The sequence below is a fragment of the Gouania willdenowi genome, unplaced genomic scaffold, assembly GCF_900634775.1.
Source record: "Gouania willdenowi unplaced genomic scaffold, fGouWil2.1 scaffold_275_arrow_ctg1, whole genome shotgun sequence".
NCBI lineage: Eukaryota > Metazoa > Chordata > Actinopteri > Blenniiformes > Gobiesocidae > Gouania > Gouania willdenowi.
This window is the reverse complement of record NW_021145033.1, coordinates 132240-152424: the sequence shown is the minus strand read 5'-3', so window position 1 is coordinate 152424 and position 20185 is coordinate 132240. Positions and strand designations below refer to the sequence as shown.

At 38.6% G+C, this 20185-nt stretch overlaps 1 protein-coding gene across 2 annotated transcripts in view; it reads left to right on the top strand.

Annotated features, from left to right (window-relative positions):
• LOC114459222 (E3 ubiquitin-protein ligase TRIM39-like) overlaps positions 1 to 20185 on the top strand; it is a 303562-nt gene that overhangs the window by 264606 nt on the left and 18771 nt on the right. The gene's annotated exons all lie outside the window — the stretch shown is intronic.

Below are 20185 nucleotides of genomic sequence, written 5' to 3'. Positions count from 1 at the left end.
TGCTATACGGTTTCTTTCAATAAAAACGAAATAACTCGACAAAAAATAACCATTATTTTAACACTTTCATGTTGTAGTTTTAACTGTACTGTATTGTTTTTTGTATTTCAGGTTTCCTCAGTTAAAATTACAGCAGAATGTAGATTTTACAAAGAAATTTGAATATGTTTACATATTTTTACTTACTAACTGTTGGGTTTAGTTCTGTATTTTAGAAAATATTTCAGTTAATTAAACATTGATTCACTGTTTTCCTGTTTACATGTTTTTGCTGTCATGATTTTACAGCATTTTACGGTCAATTTTACAATCTTTTTTTACAGTGTGGGGTCTCCTAACCCTCTTCCCCTGGTCAGGGGTCTGTAACCTTTACTCTACAAGGAACCATTTAACCTCATCTCACCTGGATTAAAGTCCTCCTGGAGCCATAAATACCTTCTCTATGAAGACAATACAGTGTATTACATTATATACAGTTATAATTATATAGAATAATGTTTGATTTCATTTGATTTATATTGATCATGTAAATGGAAACTTAAAAACAGTTTAAAATAAAATAAATTGACATCAAGAAATAAAATACTATCTTGCATCTTCAAATTCTTACACATCTCAGTTTACATGAACACAATGTTATATAAAGAATATTTTTATATATAGTTAATGTATATGAAAAGCTACAAAAAGTAACATGAATATAATAACACATGATCATGTGATCAACACATGCTAATTACTCATTTCTTGCCACACATAAAACATACATATTTAACCTGTACATTGGTGGTTAAATGAATCTGTTCCCACACAATTAAAATCTCTATTTTCTTCCAGAATAGCGTTTTTGTTGGTTTAGTTTCTTACCAAGGTTTTAAAACTTAAGGTTAGTCACAGGTGCAGGAAAGTTGATGGTCTGTAGATGTTACAGGAGGTGAAGTAGGAATGTACAGGTTAAATATGCATGTTTTATGTTTGGCAAGAAATTAGTAATTAGCATGTGTTGACCACATGACCACGCACCACCCGCCCCGGAAGACACCCGCCAGGACCGGTCCAACCCAACCAGCCGGCCGGGCCTGCCGGACCCGAAGGGCACCATCGCAGGACAGGGAACCCCCAAGGGTGAGCCCCAGGGCCAAACCCCCATGAGAGGCGCCCAACCCACCCCGGCCCACAAACCGGCCACAACCCAGCAGGAACGCACAGCCCCAGATGGTGCAAGAACAGCAGCATTGTAGAAAATAAGCTTAACAAGTATCTCGTATGGTATTCTGCAAATTAAATACGGTTTAAAATTAAATTTAAATTAATAATTGATAAAAGAAGTAAAGGAAGTTTTTCACTTTCTATATTCATAAAAAGATAATTTACAAAAAGCGTGTGTGATTTCCCTGGTTTAATGTGGGACATGTACATGATAAATGTGTTTGTTGGTGTATTTTTTATTTTTTTTTTTACAAATTTCTATATTTTATTTTGTTTGGTGTATTTTTCTGTAATGTGTGTTTTTTGGAGTCATTATGTGTATTTAAAAAAACAAAACAAAAAAGGCCAAGATTCACGGCTCCGCCCTGCAAGCTCTGTAAAACTTAACAAAAATCCATGGATGGCTTTTGATGTCCCACTTCTCTAGATGATCTGCAGTGACTTTGAACCCTGTCAGTGAAACACCCTATGAAAAGTGTGCTACAATAGGACATTTCTCATATTAAATTCTCTTCACTCTGTGGGGTGGGTGGGGGGACGACGCGCCAATATCCATTTTTCCACATTGAGCTGGTTTAGGGCTGGAGGTTTAACAACTGATTCACAAATGTTTGTTTGGTTCTTCTCTGTGTTTAATCTCTAACTGTTCTACAGGACTCTGGAAGCCAGAACAAAGTGACACCTCAACGTTCTCAGGACGATGAAGCTCAGCCACAACAAAGAAACAAATCTAAGAGAAAAACTTCAGAGCAAAGAGTTCAACAGCAGAGCCAAGCTGGAGTTAAAGCTAAACATACATGTGACCAGTGTGGGAAGGCCTTTAGCTTTAAATCAAACCTCACTGAACATCAAAGAATCCATTCTGGAGAAAAGCCATTTAACTGTGACGAGTGTGGAAAGAATTTTACCCAGATTTCTACCTTAATAAATCACAAAGTCGTTCATACTAGAGTTCAAATGTTTGAATGTGATGAATGTGGAAAGACTTTTCGTCATTCTGGAGCCCTCAGTCAACATGTCCTCATTCATCGTGGAATCAAAGCTCACAGATGTGAACAATGTGGAAAGACTTTCACACAAAGATCATCTTTAATGAGACACATGCAGACTCACTCCAGAACAGAGTTGTATCGCTGTGACCACTGTGGGAAAATATATAAACAGAAACAAGCCCTCATCCATCATCTGAGATCTCACACTGGACATGAAGTGTGTCCCTGTGACCAGTGTGACAAAGTTTTTACAACCTATCAACAATTAGAATCTCACCAAATCAGCCACTCATCAGAAAGACCTCATAAATGTGACACATGTGGAAAATCTTACAAGTGGAAATCTCAACTTAATCGCCACCAACGAGTTCATGAGAAGAATGTTTTCAGATGTGATGAGTGTGGGAAGACCTTCAGCACTTTATCTGTTCTCCACTCACATCTCTGTGTGGATGGAGACATGGAGCAGGAATCATCTTCAGATCCCAGCGACACACGGATGGTGACGACACCTTCTGGTTCCAGTGTTGGACTGAAGAACCCAGAGATCAGGCTGCACAGGATTCCAACATAAACCTGCTGTCAGCTGGAAAATGGACACCAACAGTTCAGGAAGTTGTTGATCTTTGAAGGTGTGGTCTGAAAGAAAAGATCAATACAATGATCAATTGGAAAGGAAGCAGGAAGAAGTTTCCCTTTGTTCACTTTCTTTACAGGATATACATTCTATAGCTTCTGTATTCATACATGATGTATATGAAGAATGATTCAAATTATTATTATTATTATTATTATTATTATTATTATTATTATTATACACTAATGACAGATTCTATATCAGGGCTGTCAAGCTCATTTTAGTTGATGGTTCAAATACGGACCAGTTTGGGTTCCAAAGGGCTGCAGATTATAGGAAAACCAGCCCTAGATTATGAGTAACTTTGTTTTAATTTTCCAAAAATGTTGTCGAATAATTTAAGAAAAATTGCATAACTTTAAAAAATTGAGTTCCTGCAATACTAGTATAAAATAACTCCCATCATGTTATGTCGGCGTGGGAAAACTGTGAGCTCTGCTAATATTGTGGATTTACTTAAAATTGTGTTTTTAGAGGAGTTGTGATATCTACAACTGAATTAATTATGAATTTACTCAATAATTCATGTTTTCTGTATTTTTACTTTCTCCTGCAGGCTGAATTAGATGCTCTAAAGGGCCGGATTTGGCCCCCAGGCCTTGAGTTTTCTACACATTCTATATCAAGACAGTCTATGATGTCCATCATGTTTGTATAATGTACATAATAATCATTAGTAGTTTTTATAGAATGTAGAGAATGTGACTAACATTCTAATAGATGTAATAATCAGATCCTAACTTGTAGATGAATATACATGCTGTGTTAATACAGACCATCTTCATCATGTACCTTTGAATCTGTTTCTTTTCTCTGTGTTTATAAAGGATTCATATTTGTAATGAGTTTTAAATGAGTATCTAATACATCACATAATAGTATTTTCTTGATTTTAGATGTGATGTGTTTTATATAAAGTATGTTTTTCTACAGTTGAAGTGAATGTGATGAAATGGTTCCTGACAGGGAAACCCTGCCTAAAGCCTGTGAATGGATCATGCAGTGTGCTGAATGAATATCAGGGGAAGGGGAGCCCAAAGTGTCCAAACACTCCCATTTTATCACCATATTTACATTTCTATCAACTCTGTGATTACAGCTCATAGATTTATTCTAACTCTGAAATGTTCTTTAATCTGTTCTTTAGCCTGTCCAGCCTTTCTTTAGAACTTACAATGTTCTATGTAACCATGATAAATCCAAAAGTTCTTCTTAAATCTTCCTTCTGACATAAAGTTTGAATCAATGTAAATGTAATGATATCAAATGTCCAGTGAAGCTTTGTTCCTTTAAATAAAGACGTGTTATTGTCTGTGCTGGATTTCTTTGAACAGAGAAACATGTCAGAGAGAGGGAGAGCTTTTCATTGGATAGCACATAATCCTCCATCAAACACACATGGTTCCCATGAGAAGAACATCCACTGGATGGATCTAAGAACAGGAAGTGAAGGTTCCTCTGGAAACTGAGTGTTTAGTGAAGCTGAAGGAGTTTAAAAATAGACTTTTAGAGTAACCGCTGCTTTCACATCCAGTCATGATGTCTTTCTAACAAATTCTGATAAAATGAGTCAAACAAGTGCAGAATTCTTTAGTTTGAGATTGTTCCTACATTAATAAGGCTTTTTATTTAAATATAGTGTTGTATCAACATCTGAGACAGTGAAAGAGTTCCTGTTTTGGTTCTAGAAGGATATGAATTATTCCTAATGAACAGCACTGATTAAAAGGGGGCGGAGTCTCCCTGTATGTGGACTCAGAGTGGAGGTGTGTCCAGGTTAATCACATGTCTAAGTGTGTAAATGAATATAATATAAAGTTGTATATACAGAACACCAGGGTGGTGCATTGACACACTGAAGAACACATTAGCTGACATGTTTCATAACTCTGATGATTCAATAAAATACAAAGTGTTTGGAGTGACTTCATTATTAATATTATGAATCCAAACAGACACATAAAGACTTGTGATGTTATACATCCAATGTACAGCTGTGGCCTGTTCTTAGTCATTCTAAAGCCAAGCAGAGTCACATTAGACACTGACACATCCATCATTAACATTTGGACACATTCAGCTGATTGGAAAGTAGATGGAGGATTATTTAGAAGTGATATCAGTGAACAGCTTCCAGTTACAAACCAGAGCTGGGCTTAGATCTATCAATGTGATCATCCAAACAATGTCTATGATGTCTTTATGTCCACATTAGTGATGCTACATGAGAAAAACTGTCCTTTAAACAAAGAGCAGGAAGCAGAAGCTTTAGAACAAGCCTTGGATTACTGAGGCCTTAGAGACTGTATGCACTAAGATAAATGTCCTGAATAAAAGCTTTATAAACCTAAAGAAGCAGAAGAGAAGCATACATGATATAAAAACCAATGAGTAAACATTATGACAACTGTATACTGTATATTAACATGAAAAATTGTAGCAGTATATGAGTAACACTAAAAAAACATGGACTGTTGTAAATTAAATCATTTAAAAAAAAATCAGCAAATAATTTAATAAAGAGTAATGATGTAGTGAAAGAATAACAGATATTACTTTTGAATATAACAGCTATTTGGTGAATGTTGGATACGACCTCACTAAGGAGATTGTTGAGCCAAGAAACACAGATTAATTCCAAAAATGTCAAGTCAATAAAAGTTTATCTTCATTGTTTTTTCATTCTGTAGATTAAAAATAAATAGTTCACATTGTTAAAAATACATCATAAAATGTAAACTTATTGTTTTGAAATGAACTTTTCATGAATTAATATATAATATATAGAAATAAGTCAAATATGTCTTCAATAAATCATTCCAAAGTGGTTTATTTATAATAAATAATCAAACAGTGAAAGTGTTCCATGTATGAGAGTGTTAATAAAAGCAGCTCTAACTACAGACCAGTATCATTGCTTCATCAGCTTTCAAACATTAGAGAAAAAGGCTTTGTTCATAGACTTGATAATCCATCCATTTTCTGACCCACTTCTTCCTTTTTCAGGGTCACGGGGAGACTTGATAAGTTGATTAAAAACACAAGTTGTTGAGCTATCACCAGTTTGGCTTCAGAATGTATCATAGTATGTGATTAAAAAGCTGTAAATGTGTGGTATCAGAGGAACAGCCCTCTTATTAAAAGTGATCAGAATGAGTTTGCTGCGTGGCAGCAGCCTGAACTTGTTGCTAGTTCAGCATGGACATCACAAGCTGAGCTGCAGGAGAAGAAAAGCTACCAAGACCTCCTGAAAACAGCAGTAGGTAGTGATCCAGCATTCTGTCCATCATCCATCAATAAACACACACATTTCATACAATGCAATGCTACAACTAATTTACAAATGTGCATAATTATCTAAAAAAATAAACAGAAAAACACTTTTACAAATGTTGAAACAGATTTACAAAGGTGATGCATATATTATATAAATGTGATGTAATGTAAATCAAACAATATTTAACAGAAATAAGTTTAATTGTAGTTTTAATCATATTCAATATTTTTTAAACTTGCTTTTATTCCTCCTATGACGTCTATCAAGTATGCAAAATATAAAAGATGGAAGAAATGATAATAATTACTGCTATTGTTCATTGTACTTTTTATTTGAAAAAATAAATGTGAGAAATCACAATAAATTTTGTTGTTATTGTTAATTTGATTTTTATTTAAAACATTTATAAGAATAACTGTAGATTGTTAATCACACTTTTTATTTGAAAGATGAAATATTAAAGATCATAAAATATTTGTTCTTTGTGTTTATTTGATTCCTATTAAAGACACTTTGCTAAAAATGACTGTATATTGTAAATATAGGCTTCAAAGTTTCTTCTTGTTGGGTTTTTTCTTTCTTACTATGGACTTTATATTTTGTTAAGCGCACTAACATGACTTTGTTGTTAATGTTTTTATTTACATTTCTAATTAGTGATGAGCCTTGGATTTATTTATTTTTAATAAAAAGATGTAGGTTGGTTAAAAAGATATAAAAACAGTGAAGCTACGCTGTGTAAAAACAATAATAATCTGATATAAAATGTCTCACTGGTACAGACTAACTGCTTGTTACTGCTGTTTTGGCCTTATTATGTTTATTCATATTTCAGTGACTTGTAGTTCCTAGACTGCTGCTCTATCATCTGCTGACAGTGTAGATGGATTAAACAATACTGTGTGCTAGGGCTGGACGCTCTCCCTACACTACATCTCAGGATTCACTATCTCTACAGTACTTTTTAAAGTTGACTCTTTGTTAATGTTGTTCATTGTCTGTTCTTACTTTTACCTGACCATACATCAAATATGAGTTTATTCTGTTATTAATACTGAGGACAATGTTTGCCTCTAATAGCTCTTTATAATTATTGTGGTGTGTGTCTGGTCCACTTTAAGTGTTGGTCCTGGTCAACTTTTTGATCTTTGTCTTTAGTTTAATGTTTGCAGGTGTTGTGAGATCACCTTGGTGGGCTTAGTGGTGGAGACCCCATGTACCAGCAGCTACGAAATATCACGTTAATAAAATACTTATAGATACTAAAATATTAATATAATTTATATTTACTTTAAATACATTTATATATTTACATGTGACACTGAGTGTTTTCAGACATGATTAAAGAGAATAAGAGCGGAGCAATATATCAGACATGAAACCTTGTCCTATATAAAAATGATTGTTTATATGGAAGATACAATTTCAGTATTATATTTTATTGTCATTGTGGAGTAACATAGAGCTAGACAGAGACAATAATAAATACTGGTGAGTTAAAAACAGTTCTAAGTTAAGTTAAAAAGGTAAAATTGTTCATGAGAGAATAAATATAGATTGAAAAAGCAGGTAAATGAGTATACATACTGTTAAGAAGTTAATTGAGTATAACTACTGTTGGTGAACAATGTTGGTTATAGGATGTACTATTACATAGTCACATGATTGTAATTTGAATGTTTTTGACTTGATCACCTTGTAATATGTGTTCTGAAATACGTCAGTCACCAATAGAGTGAGACGTCAACAGTGCTTGTTATACGGAGCAACACAGACTTAAAAACTGATATGTTTGGTCACTATTTCCACAGGAATAAAAATGAATGTGTAACACCAAGGATCGACCACAGTATCATTTTTATAAGTGTAATAAACACACTCAGTCAGGTTAATTTAAAATGTTTTATTCTTTATTTTTCTCAGACTCAACAGCTTCTCTGATTAGATCCAACCAGACACTTCACTTAAATCTATATCTGCAGGAAAACACAACAGATAGACGTTAAAATGGACAGTACTGGGAATTAATGTTTATAATGTAAATAAAGTAGGTTTATTTCTGGCCTAAATGTAAAGTTTTTTACACTATTAATAATAATAAAAGACTGATTAGGTTGATATTTGTTTTATAAAAATAAAATAATATCCACATTAACATATATACAGAAACTGATCAAAACACAATGACAATTAAAAACCAAACAGAAAATAAACTAAAACCAAAATAAATCAGAGAAAACTAGGGATGTAACGATTAATCGTAAGGCAGTTAAAAATCGATTCATAGGTATCACGGTTGATATCGATTTTCTGAAAATTGAATCGCAGTACTTTTTTTAACCAGCAGAGTGTAGGCGGCGGGCGGAGTCTGCTAATACTTTCTTTCTGGCCGCCTTCTACTCTTAAATATGTTAATAAATGATTCATTACCCCTTAAGCACCGAAAGAATATTTGTAATATTACTTGATTTTCTGTAAAAGTCACGTTATTCTATTAGCTCTGTCTGCTAGCATAGCTTCTCTTCTTCACTGCAAGATATCTGCATGCCAACCGACCGCTGGGTTACCAGCGCCCTCTGCTGGTCCAAACAAATATGACGTAAATCAGTGTAATTAGGTTTTTTTTTTTTTTTTTAAAGTCCAATTGTTAAGGCATAAAATACATTTTCAGTTGCACTTTTAAAAGAAAAAGAACTATTGTGCAGTTTTACATTGTTTATTATAGAACCAGAATTTAAATTAATAGGCTTCATTTTCATTTGTATTATTCCTTTATTTATTTCATTCAAGATTTATTTTTAGTTAAATTGCATTGTTTTGAATTGTTTATCAAGGAATTCTTTTGACAATGAAAAATAAAAGGAAAATAGTATAGTATTTTCTAGATTGCATTTATGAATATAAAAAATACAATAATTAAAATATAGTTGTAATAAATCTTTACCCTTAAATTTTAAACCAAACTTAATGTAATCAAACTCAAGTATTGGAAAAAAAAAAAATAAATCAATTATGTTATAATTTGTTGGATTTAAGGCTGCAAAGCAGAATTATTAAAAAAATAAAATAATTTATTAATAAGATACATTAGATTCTACATAAAAGAAAGAGCCGGGGAAGAAAGAACACATTACAAAACAGAATAATACAAATATTAATGCCATTATATATTTTATTCAAGTTAAGGGATGTTATGGAATTTTTACCAGATTATATATTTTTCACAGACACATTAAGTTGTTGGTTTTTCACTGATTTGATCAAAGTTGAAAAATATCTTGGTTCTAAACATGAAGCAAAGGGAAAACTTAGATTATTTGTTCCTTTTTTCTCTTTTATTTTCTTAAATAGTTTTAAAAAGGGAAACAGAATAGGTTGATAACCTTAGACAAACACTAAATAATACTCAGTATTATTACCACTGGTAGTGATGAAATCAACTTTCTAAGTCATTTTTACAATTTAAACAAAAGTGTTTTTTAAACTTTTCTAAATCTTTGTTAAAGTCGTTCACAATGTGACTGGTACCAGTTACGTGTTCATGTGGAGTGTCACAGTGTGTGTGTTTGAACCTTCTCAGTTGGTCAAAAGGCCAATGAACACACACACACACACACACATTTTAAATCATGCTTTAAATGTTTGTTATTTCAATGATCATATTTATTTATTTTTATAAAAGGAACAACACACATTCATAAACATTTCATGGATCATTTTCATTTCTAGTCCCTGGAAAAGGTTGATGTCTTTATTATTCAATTAAAAAAAAAAAAATCATTTCAATCAAAAATAAACATTTTCCATCAAATAAAAAAAGTGTTCAAATGCAAAAAAAAAATACTTGAGACCCAAATAATTGCATTTGAACACTTTTTTTGATTGAAAATGTTTTTTTAATTAAATAAAGACACAAATCTACCTCCATAGACCAGATTATAATTTGTTGACAGAAAAAAGTTCAAATTCTAAGACTTTGAACTTGCATTAATGAATATATTTTATAAAATAAGTCAAAATATACAGTATTACGAAACCAAAAAATACATGAAAAATTTAATTAAAAACTATATATATATATATTCAAATATAATACTGTCTTTTCAGTATGGCTCTTCAGCTCCACCCACTAATCAATGAGGGATCCTCCCACCCTTACAACATGACTCCACCCATCACCCTTAAAGTCCTCTTTGGGGAGGAGCTAGAGAGGGTTATAGCTTGGGGAGTGGTAGAAGACAAAATTGGAATAAAACATTTATTTTCAAGAAATATACCCTTGAGGGTAAACCCCCCCCCCCCCCCCTACAGACTGATGATTGGAAGGCAGACAATGCTGTTTAAAACAGCAGGGATTGAGGTTGAGGACAGCCTCATTCAAAGTGGGAGGCTGCTCCTCAACCCTCCCTCAAAGATGGCTTCTGTTTCTGTTATATTCACATGTTAACTTACTATATGCCTTGTTTCTTTGTAGTTTGAACATAAATTGACGAGATCACCTGGTAAATGACTGACCATCATAATCTACTATTTACACCAACTCTTCTTTAATCCAGCTTTCAGATGCCAGAATGGTGTGTGTGAAGGGGAAAGACGTTACCATGGCAACGGTTACTATGCTAGAGGTAAGTTTCCCTTTGTAATGCAGCTCATCATTTATTGATAGAAAAAACAAACTTTAGATGATACATGCAGTCATTCTATCAGCACACAGTACATTATTCACTCATTTCTACATAGAATGTATGTTCCACATGCAGCGTGTTCTACACACACTTTACTGTGTGTTCTCTATTCATTAAACACAGTGTGTGTGTATACATGTTCCACATGAGGTCTCCTATAGGTAACATACAGTAGTCATAGTTACACCTGTGAAGTCCCAGCAGTGTTAAAATACAACTAGACACATTTATTTATGAAAACCTCACCAAAAGGCTTCTGAGACCATCCAGTCAGACTGATGACTATGGGGAGAGATTTGTCTCAAAAACATTCACAAATAGATTCACAATTTTTACATGTGTTTTTCAAATCCACAAATATATTTACAATTTTGACATGTACTTCTTAGATTTTCACGTTTTTCAGATTTTCACATGTGTTAGGTCCAAATACGTTAAGACCGTTGCTAAAATGTGAATGTTGGGTCTAAATACGTTAAGACCGTTGCAATCACAACTCAGGGAGAAAAACACTATCTGACTTAAAAGGCGACCAGAGGCAGAGAGGTGCGAGCTGCAGCTCGGAGAAAAACCCAACAAAAAGAGACACAAAAGTCCGATATAAGTTGGATTGGTCTGATGGTGATGCCTCAGAACCAGGTATTTATTATAGAAAACATAGACCACACCCAGAGGGCTGTGCAACAGCGCTCTGGGTGCAGGATTAATACCATATATGGTAACACAAAAACTTTGGGGGAGAAAAAGGCTCATATGTCCATGCAGTGGGTCACATACCCCCACACTGGCCCAAACTAGTTTAAACCAGCTATGGTGGACAATGGATATGTTTTGCAAACACACACACACACACACACAGTTAATCATGGATAATTTCATATTCTAACTATCGTTTAATCATTTAACTATAACTAATAAAGTAATAAAAACCACACAGACTATAACATATCTTACATATCCGCCCTGTTGTGGGTTTGGAAAACATCAAGCAGACGGGCGTCTTCACAGGTTTACCCGGTGCCATCATAGGACCAAAACAACAGGGATGACCACCGTGAGGTGGGGCGAAAACCCGACAGCTAGTACGGGAAAAATTCCCCACCGTCCCCCCCTGCTGGGGCGAACATCGATTCTGATCCACGGTGATCTGGAGACAGTTCAGGGTGTATGTACAACTGATGACCCAAAACCATGGTGTTGAAAATAGGGCTTTAGGTCTCAGTGTGTGTTTGGAGTTGGTAAGGGAGGGTCAGAGGTTACCAGCACATAACCCTCCAGTAGCAGTGAACCTTTACCGCTCACTGTGATGATGGGAAGGTGTGGCAGGGTCTTAGTCCATCAATGGGGCAGATGGGGAGAGACCCATAACATGGAGTTGGTACTCTGGGGAGGCCTGAACCTGCATAGCACCGATGATCATGTTGTCTATGCCTTTCTTCACACAGGGGACGATGCAGCAGCAGGCAAGACCAACGACCAGCAGCACAGCCAGAAGAGGGAGACCCAGACGTAGCAGGAATTGGAACCAGGAGCCTTGGAACAGCCAGTCCCACCCGGATGAATGGACATTGGACTCGTCAGCTGACATGGCACCTTCCAGGTTGCGGAGTGTTTGCAGGGCGTCTTCGATGGACTCCGAGGAGTTATTAGGTATGTATGTACAGCAGGTAGCACCCACCATAGCACACACACCACCTGTGGAAGCTAAAATCGTATCTAAAGCCATACGGTTCTGAATAGCCATTTGCGCGGTGGCCGCTGTTCTAGCATTCATTTTGTTATTAACAGCTAAAGATGCATTAAGAAGCATGTGAAAGCGGTATTGGAGGGTCTCTACCATAAGGGAATTCTTACCCACGCCTATATTAGGGAAAAGAGCATGAACGACTTTTTGACTAGTTGACCAATATCTATGTTCGTGAGGGACGTCCGAGCCCCATATTGCATCATGAGGTGTGAAGGTTATAATCTCACGACGAGAACGACTAGGCATTGTCATATGAACTATGAAAGACCCATCTGTGACTGCTACTGGTACACAAACGGCTGACATATTAATTGGAGGGGAAGGATAAACTTTATCACCGCACTTCAACCAAACACCGTCTCTAGCAAACATTGGGACAACCGTACTGACGTTCCGAACGGTAGCACAATGGTTTATGTCTACCGATGGTAGACCTTTGGTGTTAGTTGGTGGACCATTAAATCGTACGCATAAAGGATAGCAGTGAGTATAATTACCACAGGGGACAGCATTCGTGTTTAGGTGTTTAGCAGCCTGACCTAGGGGCTCGAGGGTTTTTAGCACTGGTAGAACAGGAGGGCACGGGGTCGCGGACTTATTTTGTAAACATTCTAGTACTTTCTTTGAGTCAGGGGCTGGCAGGGATGCGGACAACAGAGTCGGGGATGTTACAGCGTGCGGCAGATGTGAGCAAACATAGCAACTATCATTAGTTACTGTTCGTGCAGATAGTTCTACCATACGGTACCAAGAATTAGCGCGCAGACGATGATGGACGTGATTATTCTGTTCAGACAGTAATGCGAGTAACGAGTCAGGTTCTTCTGTTGGCATAGGTTTTGCATTTATAACTCGTATATTCTGTCTAACCTCAGGTGATAACACTATGTCCATGCGTGGTTTAACTACAATGGGAGTGGCCGGAGGTGTAATACAAATATCCACCCAAAAGATGGGATCTGTCCCTTGTACGTCAGGGCCGAATCCCATAAGCAAACAAGAAGGAGGTACCGCGGTGGTGTTAACGGTTAGGAGTAGGATTTTTTGTTTCTGAACAATTGTTTTTCGCAATGACAGATATGCCGCTGTAACGGTACGTGTAGATGGTGTGAGGGGCCAGGTAATAGGGGTGTAGCTTGTATGGAGGAGTACCTCAGACCAACCATGAGTAGACCATGATTGGTCTGCTCCCCGGACTTGCATGTACCATTCATAATTTACATAGTCCTTACCATGTTTCCATGGTGTGTAGCCTTTATTAGCCAGAGCCTCTAGTGGAATTGTAACGTCACTTAAAATGTCCGGTATTTGTGGTATGCACATAACGAGGTTAAAGCCCCCGGGGCATCTACCTATGTAATCATACCAAGGTGAGCTTAGAGCCCCTGCTAGCACTTCCTGGGATCCCACGAGGAGGAGGAGGAACAACAGATCCATCTCTGTGTTACTAGGGTGTATCACCTGCTGTGGTGGGTTTCTGTACCTTTTTCCCGTGTGATTGGTGTATCCACGTCTGTCTTTCAGCTATCTTAAATGCAGTTGGTGTGGTTAGCAGAACTGTGTAAGGGCCGTCCCACCGTGGAGTACACCAGTGTTTTCTCTTAATCACCTTGATGAGGACCCAATCACCAGGACGAAGGGGATCTGAAACAGGTAAAGAGAGACTAGGCAGTGTATTAGCTTCAACAATTTCAGCATCTGTGAATAATTTAACCATCCATTTTGTTATTGGATCCAACTCTCCCTCCTGATCCTGCACCCACTTAGAACTGGTGAGGGGTAGGTGAAAAGGTCGTCCTGTGACAACCTCAAAGGGGGTCAAACCCTGTGTGTTTGGTGTTATGCGCATGTACATTTCTACCAGGTTAACACACTCTGGCCAGGGCCTGTTTGTTTGTTCTACAGCTTTTTTTAATCTGTTTTTAATGGTACCATTGTTGCGTTCTACCAATCCAGCACTAGCCGGGTGGTAGGAGCAGTGATGTTTTAATTCAATGCCCATGGCCTCTGTCAGCAGGAGTATTACTCTGTTAACAAAATGGGGTCCATTGTCGCTCCAAATCTGTCGTGGGATGCCATGTTGAGGTATTATTCGTGTCAAAAGGGCCTTTGCCACTGTCATTGCATCATTTGTTTTAGCGGGCACTATGGTGACCCATTTTGAGAATGAGTCCACCAGAACCAAACAATACGTATACCTCTGAATAGTGTGCAGTGTTATGAAATCCATCATAATGACCTCAAAAGGATATGTACCAGCTGGTGTTTTACCCCGAGGGGGCCTAACATTACCCTGAGGATTATGACGACAACAGATGATACACTGACGACAAAAGTTTTTAAAATGGGTTTGGAGTCCTAGTGGTATATGAAATGACTGTTTGACTATGTCTACCATCCCTCCTGTTGAGACATGGGCCAACCCATGGCTCATTCTAGCAACGACGTCAAACAAACATCTAGGCAAACATGGCTTGTCATTTAACATAAATACTCCAGAGTCATTTTTAACAGCACCTTCAGTCACCCATTTCGTTTTCTCACTTTCAGGAGCGTTAACATGCATATCAATCAGGACTTCATCCGGCAAGCAAAGTGGTACAACATCAACAGGCAACAACTGGACAGTAAGTGCTTCAGTAAAAGCAGCTTTTTTAGCTTCAACATCAGCTTTCGCATTGCCCAGAGAGACAGCATCAGTGGCGCCAGTATGTGCTTTGCATTTACATATCGCCAATGATGTAGGTAAGAGGACTGAAGCAAGAAGGTCTTTTAACAGGGAGGCATGTTGCACAGGCTTTCCACTAGATGTCTTCATACCTCTCCTAGCCCACTGAGCAGCAAACACATGAACTGTGGAAAAAGCATACTGGCTATCAGTGTAAATTGTGACTTTCTTGCCTTTGAAAAGTCTACAGGCTTCTGTCAAGGCCACGATTTCAGCTGCCTGTGCAGACTGATTTCCAGCCAATTTGCCTGATTTCAACACAGTGTCGCATGTAACTACTGCATAACCAGTATGATTTGTTCCATCAGGTGCTTTGGAGGAGGAGCCATCTACAAACACTACATCTCCGTCTTTCAATGGAATGTCTGTCAAATCTGGACGTGGCTTGCATGTCACCGACACTAACTGTCCACAGTCATGCGGTGTCCCATCGTCAGCTGTTGGTATCAATGTAGCTGGGTTAAAAGCAGCACAGCGCTTTAGAATGAGGTTGGCTGGGGTCAACAAGGTGTTAGTAAGGTGTAAAAACCTGGCAGGAGATAAGAACGACATTTTTGTTTGTGTTAACAGGATGTCAACTGCATGGCTGACTAACAGTGTCAAAGGATGGAACAACACTACTTCAGCAGACGCGTGCACAGCCATGGCTGCGGCGCAAATCGCCTGAACGCAATGGGGAAGTGCCCTAGCCACATCATCTAATCGTTTAGAGTAATAGGCTATTGGTCGTTGCTTCTCACCGTATTGCTGTAGTAGTACTGATGTCATGTAACCGTTCTTACAGTCAACAGACTGTGTAAATGGCTTGTTGTAATCTGGCAGCGCCATCACCCCTGTTCCTGTTATGATTTGTTTCACTTTTGTAAATGCTTCTTCCGCGTCAGGTGTCCACTGCAAAGGTGCGCTTAAAGTTTGATGTGTATCTAACATTAGGTTCTGTAATGGGGCAGTTATGATAGCATAATCAACGATCCACGACCTGCAATAATTCGCTAGGCCTAAAAAGGCCATCATTTGTCTGACGGTAAGCGGTTTTGGTGCCATTTGTACTGCTTCTCTACGTGATGTAGTAAGTTCTTTCCCTTCAGCTGAAATGTTATGACCAAGGAATGTTACTTTTTCCTGTGTAAATTGTAGTTTTTCCAATGAGGCCTTATTTCCTGTTTTTGCCAAATGTGTGAACAGCCTGATTGCCTCTGTTTCATTTTCCGCTTTGGTGGGACTGGCCAATAAAATGTCATCAACATAAACAATTATCTGTGTGGTCTCTGGCCATGTGTGGTGGCTGATGCACCTGTTAATCTCCGCTGAAAAGATAGTAGGGCTATCACAGAACCCTTGTGGAAGGCGAGTGTAAGAGTATTTTTTGTTCTCAAATGTGAATCCAAACCAACCCTGCGCTGTACTATGAAGAGGGATGGAGAAAAATGCATTACTTAAATCAATTACAGTGAACCATTTTTGATGAGGTTGTAATTCATTTAACAATGTGTGTGGGTCTGGTACATTTGGAGCTCGTGATTTAACAGCCTGATTTACTGCTCTTAAATCATGCACCATTCTCCAGCCCCCCTGTGGCTTTTTCACAGGGAAGATGGGGGTGTTGCATTGAGCTGAGTCATGTTCCTGTAACACGCCTGCAGTCAGTAAATCATTAATAACAGGCTTTATTCCTTCTTTTGCATCTGATTTGAGTGGATACTGTCTAATTCGAGGCCTGTGAGATGTGGCTGGATCTATGGTTACAAATGTTGCGGTTGTCATAAGTCCAACATCTGTTTTTGATTTAGCCCACAGACATGATGGCACTGAAGGAAAGTCATCTGATTTCAGAGTGCACATAGACAGTCATGCATCCAAATGCACAGCAGGGGGCGCCAAAGTACACCAGTTCAACATTTGTTTTTTCACAAAGCCACAAAAGGAGCCTCTGTATGTGAATACATTGTGTCTCTCCTTCCTCCACAGGTCACTCTTGACAGGAAGTGCAGCCAACAGTTCATTTGCATCTTTCCATTGTTTGTGTGCCGGTTTTTGTAAACAAATATGTGGAAACCGTGGGGGGTTTATTGGTGTCAGCTCTGGAGGCAACGTCACTCTGATTATAATCCATCCATCTGGAGACCAACAAACGTCTGTCAATGTTATTTTCTGTGGTGACAATCGCAGAAACTTTTCCTCCCAGGCTTTAGCAACTGCTCTGCCCTCAGGAGACAGGTCTGGTCTCCTTAGCCAGTCTGGTTGACCTGGCAGGGGTCCTTCAGGTCTGACATACATCATTGTAACATGTAGTGGCCACTGTGTCTGTGTTTCTGTAGGAACGACAAATGTTTTAGCTATTTTAGCCCGCAGTTCCTCCATAGACCCAACCACTGACCGAGGGCCTGTTGACACTGGATCCAATGTATAGAATTTATTAGGAATGACTGGGCTTTGCAACACCATAAGTGATTCTTTAGTATCTGATAAAAATTTCTTTGGCACTATTCCATTAGCCGTTGGCACTAAACTGATCTGTAACTTACTGAGGAGATCCCTTCCCATTAGATTGAAGGGACAATCAGTTGTCAAAATAAATGGGTGTGTGTAATATGAACCATCTTCATCTTGCACAATGACCTCCTTAGACCAACAGGCATATTGAGGCTTTCCACCCACTCCCACTATGCCAATAACCTTTTTGGAAGTGACTACGCCCTCCACCTGGTCACGGAGGACAGAAACATCAGCTCCAGTATCACACAGAAAAGTGACTGGTGTTTGTTTTGGTCCCACCAACAATGTACGTTTTGGGTATTTTTCATGTGTTAATGTTACAGCTGCATAAATGGAGAAATCAACAAAATGATTTGGATTTAAAGGTGGGGGATGTTCATATTCTGCAGGTAAATCATTGTCATATTGATCAGCATCCTCATCTTGCCCTAAAAAGGCTATGTCACACTCTGAGGTTTCATTATCTGTTCCGGAGTCACTGATTGCATGTCCCTCCGGCCAGTCCTGGCGTCACTGCCTAGGAGTTTGCCCGAACGACGTATGGTCTGTTTTTTGCTTTTTTCTTGGGCAGTCTCTTGCCATATGTCCCTCCTCATGACAAATGAAACATTGTCTTTTTTCTCGATCTATTTTTGCTTGTTTTTCCTCATCAGGCGTTCTGGTGCGATATGGCTTTTTTCCCTGTCTTTTAAACCCTGAGCGCTGGCTCACCAGGGCTGCAGCCATGGCCTCAGCCAATACATTAACATTAGCTGATTCAGTTTTTGCTTTCTTTTTCTCAGTGACTTCATAAGCATGTTCGGCCCATTCCATTAGCTCTGGAACAGTGAGGGTGCGGTGTGTGACACAGTTTGCTTTTATGAAATCTGACACGTTTGGCAACAAACCACTAATTAACCACATTTTTAGCTGTATTTGGTATGGATTATCCACCAGCGGAGAATGAGGAAGCCCGCTATTAGTCCTAAAAACCGTTTCTAAACGGGCACGATATTCCATTGGCGTCTCGTCTGATTTCTGACGACACGCACTTATTTCTTCGTGGCTTGGGGGTTTTGTGTAAGTCGCCCTTACTCTTTGCATCAGTGCTTCAACCTGCTGTCGCAGCTCATTAGAGTTATGTGCTAGGGGCTGACGGTTAACTTGTCTCCCGGTATAACCGCCCACCACTACTGGATATCGGTGTCTAAGTGTTAGTTTTAAAACCTTTTCCACCTCCAGTCCGTTTAAATGCCATGTCTCAATCAACCCACATACTTGTTCAGCATAAGCAGTCGGGTCCTTCTCAACATCGCATACGCCCCTACAGGCATCTAATGCTTCCTGCTCCGTCCATGGGCGAAACAACAACAGCTGTGGGGGATGTGCACCCTGTAATGGATCCTGTGGGTTTAGGAATTCTCCTGCACGAGGGTTAGCTACCTCAATCATAGGCAAAATTGGATATAGATTTTCCTCTATCCCCGCCTGGGCTATGTGATATTGCTCATCCTCCTCACTGTTAACACTTTCTTTCATCTGTTTTGACTTTTGTTTAGCTGCCCTAGTCACAGGTCCCTTTGTTTCTTGTCCTGCAACTGCTCCCCCCTCTTGTAAACCCCCTGCGGCCCCATTCTGTTGCTGATTTGTCTCCTCAACTCTACGCGGTACACACACGGTCTCATCACAAAGCTGTATTTTAGCTGCTGCTGCTAACACTTTCTGTTTCCTTCTCTCTTCACCTTTCTCTATCTGTGTTTTCCTAATACTCATAGCATCTTTCCAGATACACACTACTCTTAAGTGGTCTGCTATTAACTCAGCCTGCTTAGGACGTAACTTTTTTAATGCCTTCACTCTTTTTCCTTTACACCAGATGGACACTTTTTCTATTCCAGCTTCGTCTGACAATTTCCCTGCAAACCCACAATTTTTGTACCAATCATCTAGATAGCAACAACTACCGGGATACTTTCTCTGCATGAATTTCACATCATTATTTTCCATCAATGCTTTACGCTGCGCGTTACCCATGTTCTCAGCACGGGATTTACAGACACCGTTACAACAAAGAAACACCACAAAGAAACAACACACAAAGAAACAACACACAACAACTCCCGTCTGCCCTCTGTCCCTTTACCACGCCGTGTGAGTATTACGTCACCCACCACGGTCTTCACTCCCCGTTGTACGTCACGGGTACTATGGTGAAAAAAAAACAGCTTCTCACCTCGTCAGTGTTCTCCCTGGTTCGTGGGACCCGTCACTCCCCGTCCGGCTCGGTGCTGGAACAAGCTGTGACCACCCCTGCAAAGGAGGGGGTGCCGGCAGTTTTACTAATGGTCCGGTTGCGCCCGCACCGATCCAGACGAAAAGATGTAAGGTCCCGGGTTGCGGCACCAGTGAATGTTAGGTCCAAATACGTTAAGACC